Genomic DNA, 7,500 nt, shown 5'->3' on the forward strand with positions numbered 1-7,500 from the left:
CAAAAATAATAATAACAATAAAAGAATGATTAAAAGTTCGCCGTTCATTTATCCTCGCTTGTTCCTCCCTTGTTCCTTCATGCAATAAAACGATCAAGTCGACTCAAGTAAATAGAAGTTAAATAAAAGTAAAATAAAAATAAATGAAATATCCTGTGATCAGGACACTGAACATTTTCACTTTTATTATTTTCATTAGTTTTATTCTCGCATCACTGGTTACCGTCGCCTTGAACCACTTCACTCACTTTCAACATCCACCACGATTGTAAACGTACACATGCACGCACACATGTACACAAAAATGGACACAAAGACATCCTCTATCACACAGGTAAACAAACACGAACACAATCACACGCACACACAAGTACATAAACACACGTGCACAGTGACACAAAGACATACACAATTACACACACATTCACACATACACAGTCGCACAAACACACGTACACAATGACACATATATGTACACACACAAATACATACACAAACACGTGAACACACAAACATACACAAACCCAAAATAAGAGAAGGAAAAAAGTGTTAAGATTATCGCAACCTGGAACGTAAAATCGCCTTGATCCAACTTGAGACTTTAAATTTCTTAAGTATATCTTTAATTACCACCATCCCACTTAGAGCTTAAGCTGTTAAGTGTATCCTCAAGTATCAGCGCCCTAATTGCAATGCATATCATTAGATCTAGTAGAGGAATAATCCCCGAGATTATCAGAAGTCATTAAAACGTTAGCAGGGTTCAATTAAAATACTATTCTTTACCAGAGAGGATTTTCATACTGAAGGGGTTCTTACACAGTATATATATATATATATATATATATATATATATATATATATATATATATATATATATATATATATATATATAAACAAAAACCCAGAAAGAAAATGAACTTTGGAGTTCTGCAGGGCCTTTTGACTCCTTGCCCTTTAACCTGCTAAAGAAAGGACAAGAAGTCGATAGGCCTTGCAGAACTCCAGCCATGCTCTCTCTTTCTGAGTTTTTGTTTATTATATATATATATATATAATATTATATATATTATATATATATATATATAAAACTCCATCGGTTTTTCTCTTTCCTACATGGATTTTGTCTTTTATTCATTCCATTCATCACGTTCCTATATTTTCGTGATTTAATTATTAGTATACACACATTATATATATATATATATATATTATATTATATATACTATATTATATATAATGTGTGTATAAAAAACAGGTATATATTATATATCTATATATTTATTTATTTATTATATATAAACATAATATATACTAAACACACACACTAAACAAAAGAACCAATCTCCCTAAACACACTCATTTAAACACCTATCTCAAACAAACTCTTAAACGTACAAACATACCTCAAACAAATAAAAAACCAAAAACAAAAATTCATTACGAACGAACTAACTCTCACCCGTTTAAAAAAATAAAATAAATTTTAAAAAGGTTTTAAAAATCAAAAAAGGAAAAATCATTTCGTCACTTTTGGTAACCCATTCATAAAAGAAGACAGCTGGCCAATCAACACCTGTAGGAGGCACCGCAGAGAGAGAGAGAGAGAGAGAGAGAGAGAGAGAGAGAGAGAGAGAGAGCGAGGGCGTGGGCGCCCTATGCACAGTCTGTCTACAGGTGGGTGTGAGACGGTAAATGGCAGCGAGATGGATCGTATTCGAGTGATAAGCATCCACAGAGAGAGAGAGAGAGAGATTTATGAATTGTTTTCATCTCCATTGGGGCGCAGATGCAATCTGTGCCCTCCTATTTCGATAAATATATACGAATAAATTATATCTCATCTATATGTATTAGATAATTATCTCTCTCTCTTCTCTCTCTCTCTCTCTCTATATATATATATATATATATATATAAATACGTATATATGTATGTATGCATATATATATATATATATATATATATATATAATATATATATATCTATATATATATATATATATATATAATTTTAAATTTTAAAAGCCAACCAGCCAACCATCGACACGAGACAACACAATCTACGGAGAATAATACCCCACAATTCAGCATCAGATCAGAATGATCGGAAAAAAACTCATTAGAGATGCACGTACAGTACCACACAGATTGTGGTTATTCGTCGGGATCGAAGCCAGGTCTCCCGAATAAAGGCGAAGGGCGCTACCTACTGAACCACGCAGAGAGCATCTTTGAATCTCATTTGATAGATCCCGGTATTGAGGCAGATTTTACGTTTTTGTGAAACGCAGAAAAGGTTTCATTTTTGTGTCCCTCATATACATAGTATGTGTATGTATATATATATATATATGTATATATATACATATATATTTATACATATATATACATATATATATTTTATATGTGGTATATATATACCAATATATAGATATATATATATATATATATATATAAAAATATCGTAGTATATATATATATATATATATATACATATATATATATATATATACATATATATATATATATATATATATATATATATATATATATTATATATATATATATATATAGAGAGAAGAGAGAGAGAGAGATGTAGAGAGAGAGAGAGAGCCACCTTGATATCCTTTTAAAACACATCGCTACAATTCTGGACTAAAATTAAAAGCGATTACCGAAAAAACATACATCTACTTCAGGGCAAGCGAGAGAGAGAGAGAGAGAGAGAGAGAGAGAGAGAGAGAGAGAGAGAGAGAGAGAGAAGGTGAGTGAGTGAGCATTGGTTTTTTTCCTTTAGTTATGCAAATGAGTATGCAAATTGCTACAGCCAAGTTACGAGAGGATAATCACAGCCTTGCTGCCCACGGACCGACGGAGCTAAGTGTTAACAAACAAAGACTAACAGAATATTACCGACCTCCGTCAATGCTTTGCGTGAGTTTGTGTTTGTGTGTGTGGTGTGAGAGAGAGCGAGAGTGAGAGAGAGAGAGAGAGAGAGAGAGAGAGAGAGAGAGAGAGAGAGAGATTTTTGGTCCAAGGATCTCAAAGAACAAGATGAAGTTGGCAGATATCTCGTTATTGACATATATACATATATATATATAGTTTATAAGTTGTGTATATATATATATACTATATATATATATATATTATATATAATAGAGAGAGAGAGAGAGAGAGAGAGAGAGAGAGAGAGAGAGAGAGAGAGAGAGATTTTAGTCCAAGGATTACAAAGTACAAAATGAAGTCGGTAGATATCTTGTTGTATATATATATTATATATATATATATATATATATATAAGTATATTATTATATATAGTATATATATATATATATATATATAAGGTTTTAGTCTTCTTTTTTCACGAAGATAGATTTATGAGGTTGTAGTCCACAGGGGAAAAGAAAAGCTGAGATTCCTTTTAGCTCAACAGTTCGGGGCTCCACTGGTCCTTATCGAGAGCTGTTTTATTAACTAGCGCACAAAGTTTACAGATCATTCAAAGTAAAATATACGAAACAGAAAAATAAAGGAATTTCAGCTTTTCTTTCCACCTGTGGACCACAACCACACACACACATATATATATACATATATATGTGTGTGTATTTTTTGAGTGCGCGCGAGAGCACTCCGCGCACACAGGTTATAAACTTCCGTCTCCCAAGAACCGCAGACGATGATGATGATGATGGCGAAATAGGACTGGCAATGATCTGGGTTCTGTTGTTTCTTCTGGGTGCTCGAGAAAGCGCTCTTAATTGCTTTGCCTTAACCCTACTAAACGTACAATCAGAAGCGATCACTATCCTATTCTCTCTGTTCAGAAAAAGAAATACTATTGTATATTCACATCAACCGTGTATTTGATGTCTAGGCCAGTCACTTACGACTCTCCTGATTGGCTATTGATATACGCCAATCACAGGGCTGGAAACTCTCAGTCTCTCTCGAGAGTCCACATAGGCAGGATGTATGTTCCACCTCTCCTAAGGGATACGTCTTTCAAAAGTATCCCTCAGGATAGGTGGTACATATATCCCGCCTATGTGAACTCTCTCGAGAGTCTGAGAGTTTACAACCCTGTGATTGGCTTATCAACCGCCAATCACGAGCGTCGTAAGGGACTGGCCTAATCATCAAATGCACGGTTGATATGAATCTACTATAGGTTATTTCAGAATAAGCACTGGTTCTTTTCTTGTCAATTTGAAAAATATATATAATTACCTATACAATTTTTTTTTTCCTTATATTCAATTTTAATTTTCCTTCTCAAGGCTCTTTCGATTCAGGGATATTTCTGGTGACAAGTTACTCCTTGACAACACCTAGATGATTCAAGATGAAATATTCAAGACTGCAATGAAATTCTGATCAATATATCAACTTCATAATACTTGACACCAGTCTAGTTCAAATTTCTGTAGATTGACCTCCCACTGCCAAGTACTAGTCTAGATCCACCATTCCATTCTCATAATTTAATAAAATTAAAATAAACACTTATCAGTTATTATTATCATATCTCCTTTCCTTCAGTATTTCTTGTTGTGACCCAAGTGTAATGATATGAATCAGGTGGTGACCAAACTGACCTAACTGGGCCAGGCAAGAAAGGGAAATGTAGGAGATGAAATCTACTAAAATCTCAAATAAATCGTCAACACCTGAATACATATCATTGACATATTGGCCATTTATTGCATACATTTCACAATTCAACGACTGTAAGCGGAAAACAAACTTTGGTAAATAACGGATAATCGCATGAAGCATTGGTTAGAAATGATAAGTTGTCGACTTCTATTCAACACGCGCGCGCGTGTGTGTGTGTGTGTGTGTGTGTGTGTGTGTGTGTGTGTGTGTGTGTGTGACAAGTTAGCGACATGAGTCTGAGACATGCAGGATGAACCCTAAGCAACAGAATCGTTAACCGCTGAAAGAGAAGACATACGTTTTTTGTCAGTTACCTGTGTAAGGAAAATTAAAAGACAAAAATGTCCTCAAGTTGTATTGACCATGACTGTTATAAGTTTGTGACAAGTTGGCGACGTGTGTTCGGAACATGCTGGACAAGCCCTTAAGCAACATAATCGTAAACAGTTTAACTATTCACGATAAGAAAGGATACATGTTGAATAGAAGTCGACAACTTATGATCATTTCTAACCAATGCTTCATGCGATTATCCGTTATTTCCCAAAGTTTGTTTTCCGCTTACAGTCGTTGACTTGTTTTCAACATGTCTGTGAATGCATGCAATAAATGGCCAACACGTCTATGACATGTATTCCTGGTGTGGACGATTTGTTTCCCTTTTGTGCCTGACCCAGTTAGGTCAGTTTGGTCACCACCTGATTCATTTCAAAAAGAATAAAACAAAAGACAAAATAACATTGCACTCCCATCATCCCCTCAACAGCTTTGTTAACCATCACCAATGGTATTTTCAAACTGCATCTTTATATGATAATCTCTCTGCATATATACTAATGATGAACTCCACCATCTTCAGGGATAAACAAAACAAGAGTATGAAGAGCTGAACGCCGCCCAAACCAACAGGTAACTACTGTTTTTCCTTCCTTGTTAGCCTAACGCCAAAGCTGTAAGACTGACAATTAACAGCCAAGTGCGTTTCTGAATCTCTATTACCGCAGGATAATTTGCATAAAACACATTCATTTTTTCCAAGGGGGGAAGGAGGGGGGGGTGGAGTTACAGGTATAACATGCAACTGTGCCCTAACTATTCTCTGAAAGCAATAACCTCCTTGTCTAGAACAATAAAGGCAATTTGGGAGTCGTTAAGAATATATAACTCGAGACTAAGGTCATCCACGCGAGTTACTTGAAATGGCTAAATAATTGTATTCGCCAGCGTTGCTTAACTGAATATCCTCTGATTTGCATAAGAATGGATATGGCATTTCCTTGTTGTCTGAAGTGCTTACGTCATACTGTTTAAGTGAAATATGCAAGAGTAATCAGTGTTAATTCTTCTTTGTAAAGTTAACAAGTTAGCTGTCAACTCCAAATAGTGTTTTTTAGTTACACGTTTCGGTAATTACAAAATAAGTGAAAAAAACAATTATGGTTAAATTTACAATATATTCTTCGAAATATTCTGTAATGATGGTTTAACACTGACTCATTTAAAGATGATTTTTTTTATATCTTGCACAAAAATTACTCATACTTAAAATGCAAAGATTTCAGTAATAAACTTTATATTACATTTTAAAAATAAATAATGAATATTTTGTTCTTATTTTCAAATCTGTAAAAATAGTGTCAAAACTGTGTACACCTAATGCAAATATTTCTGTAATATACTTGATGCTAAAATATTTTAAAAATCAATATTTTTTGGATATCAAATTTTACAAATAAATCAAAATTTATTTTTGCTCTACTTTCCAAGTGTTTCAATATTTTGAAAAAATCATACACAACGAATATCAAGTTTTTCATGTAATAGAATAATATATCTATATATATATATATATAATATATATATATATATATAATATAATATATATATATTATTTTGACCCTTATGTTGGCAAATTATTTTTAGAATGACCTGAAAAATAAAATCATTGATTCATTATTTGTGTTTTTATTCCGAGTATCATTCAATGACGACGCATTAATCAATTCATTTGTGTTTTTACTTCAATGACGACGCATTTTAATCAATGACAATGAAATTCTGAAAAAAAATTAAAAAGTATTAGATACTTAATTAAAATAAATAGCCTTTTCAACCAATTTCATTCATGTTTAGACTTTGCTTTCACAATGGCACTCAATGGATAGTCAATTTTGCCCATATAGACAAATAAATATAATTAAAACCACGCAAATACTCGCCGAGGGAAAAAAACTAAATAAATAAATAAATAAACAAGTAAATAAATGAATATTTCACTCATTCTTCACGACACTATTTCATCTTTTCTCTCTCTCTCTCTCTCTCTCTCAAGCGAGGATAGCGTCATCAAACTTGCTGTTGCTCTGCATCGCTATTCAAGTTGATGGACGAAGGGCGCCACTTGAGACGGCGACGCCCCCTCGCAGATTTCTTACACGGCCGCCCAGGAGTCAAATGATTGACAGGTCATCAGAAGTTCCCACTGCCACGAGGGAGAGCCTCGAGTCTCTCTCTCACACTCTCTCTCGCTCTCTCTCTCTCTCAAATAACATTCCCTTCCATTCTTCTCTCAAAGTTCCCCCCCTCTCTCTCTCTCTCAAATAGCATTAATTCTCTCTCTCTCTCTCTCTCTCTCTCTCTCTCTCTCTGGTTGTTTTGCAGCCTACAAATCATAAGATAATTATCTTATCCCATGTTCTTCAAATGAATTTTTGCAGAGCCTGACTCCATTACTTCGTATTTAATGCTATAATTACTCTTTATCATCATTGGCATCAGCTGTCCCGTGGAAAGGGAAATCCTTGTTTACATATTGTCAACACTGGAAACAAAATGA

This window comes from Macrobrachium nipponense, chromosome 39 (genome assembly GCF_015104395.2).
Source record: "Macrobrachium nipponense isolate FS-2020 chromosome 39, ASM1510439v2, whole genome shotgun sequence".
Taxonomy (NCBI): Eukaryota; Metazoa; Arthropoda; class Malacostraca; order Decapoda; family Palaemonidae; genus Macrobrachium; species Macrobrachium nipponense.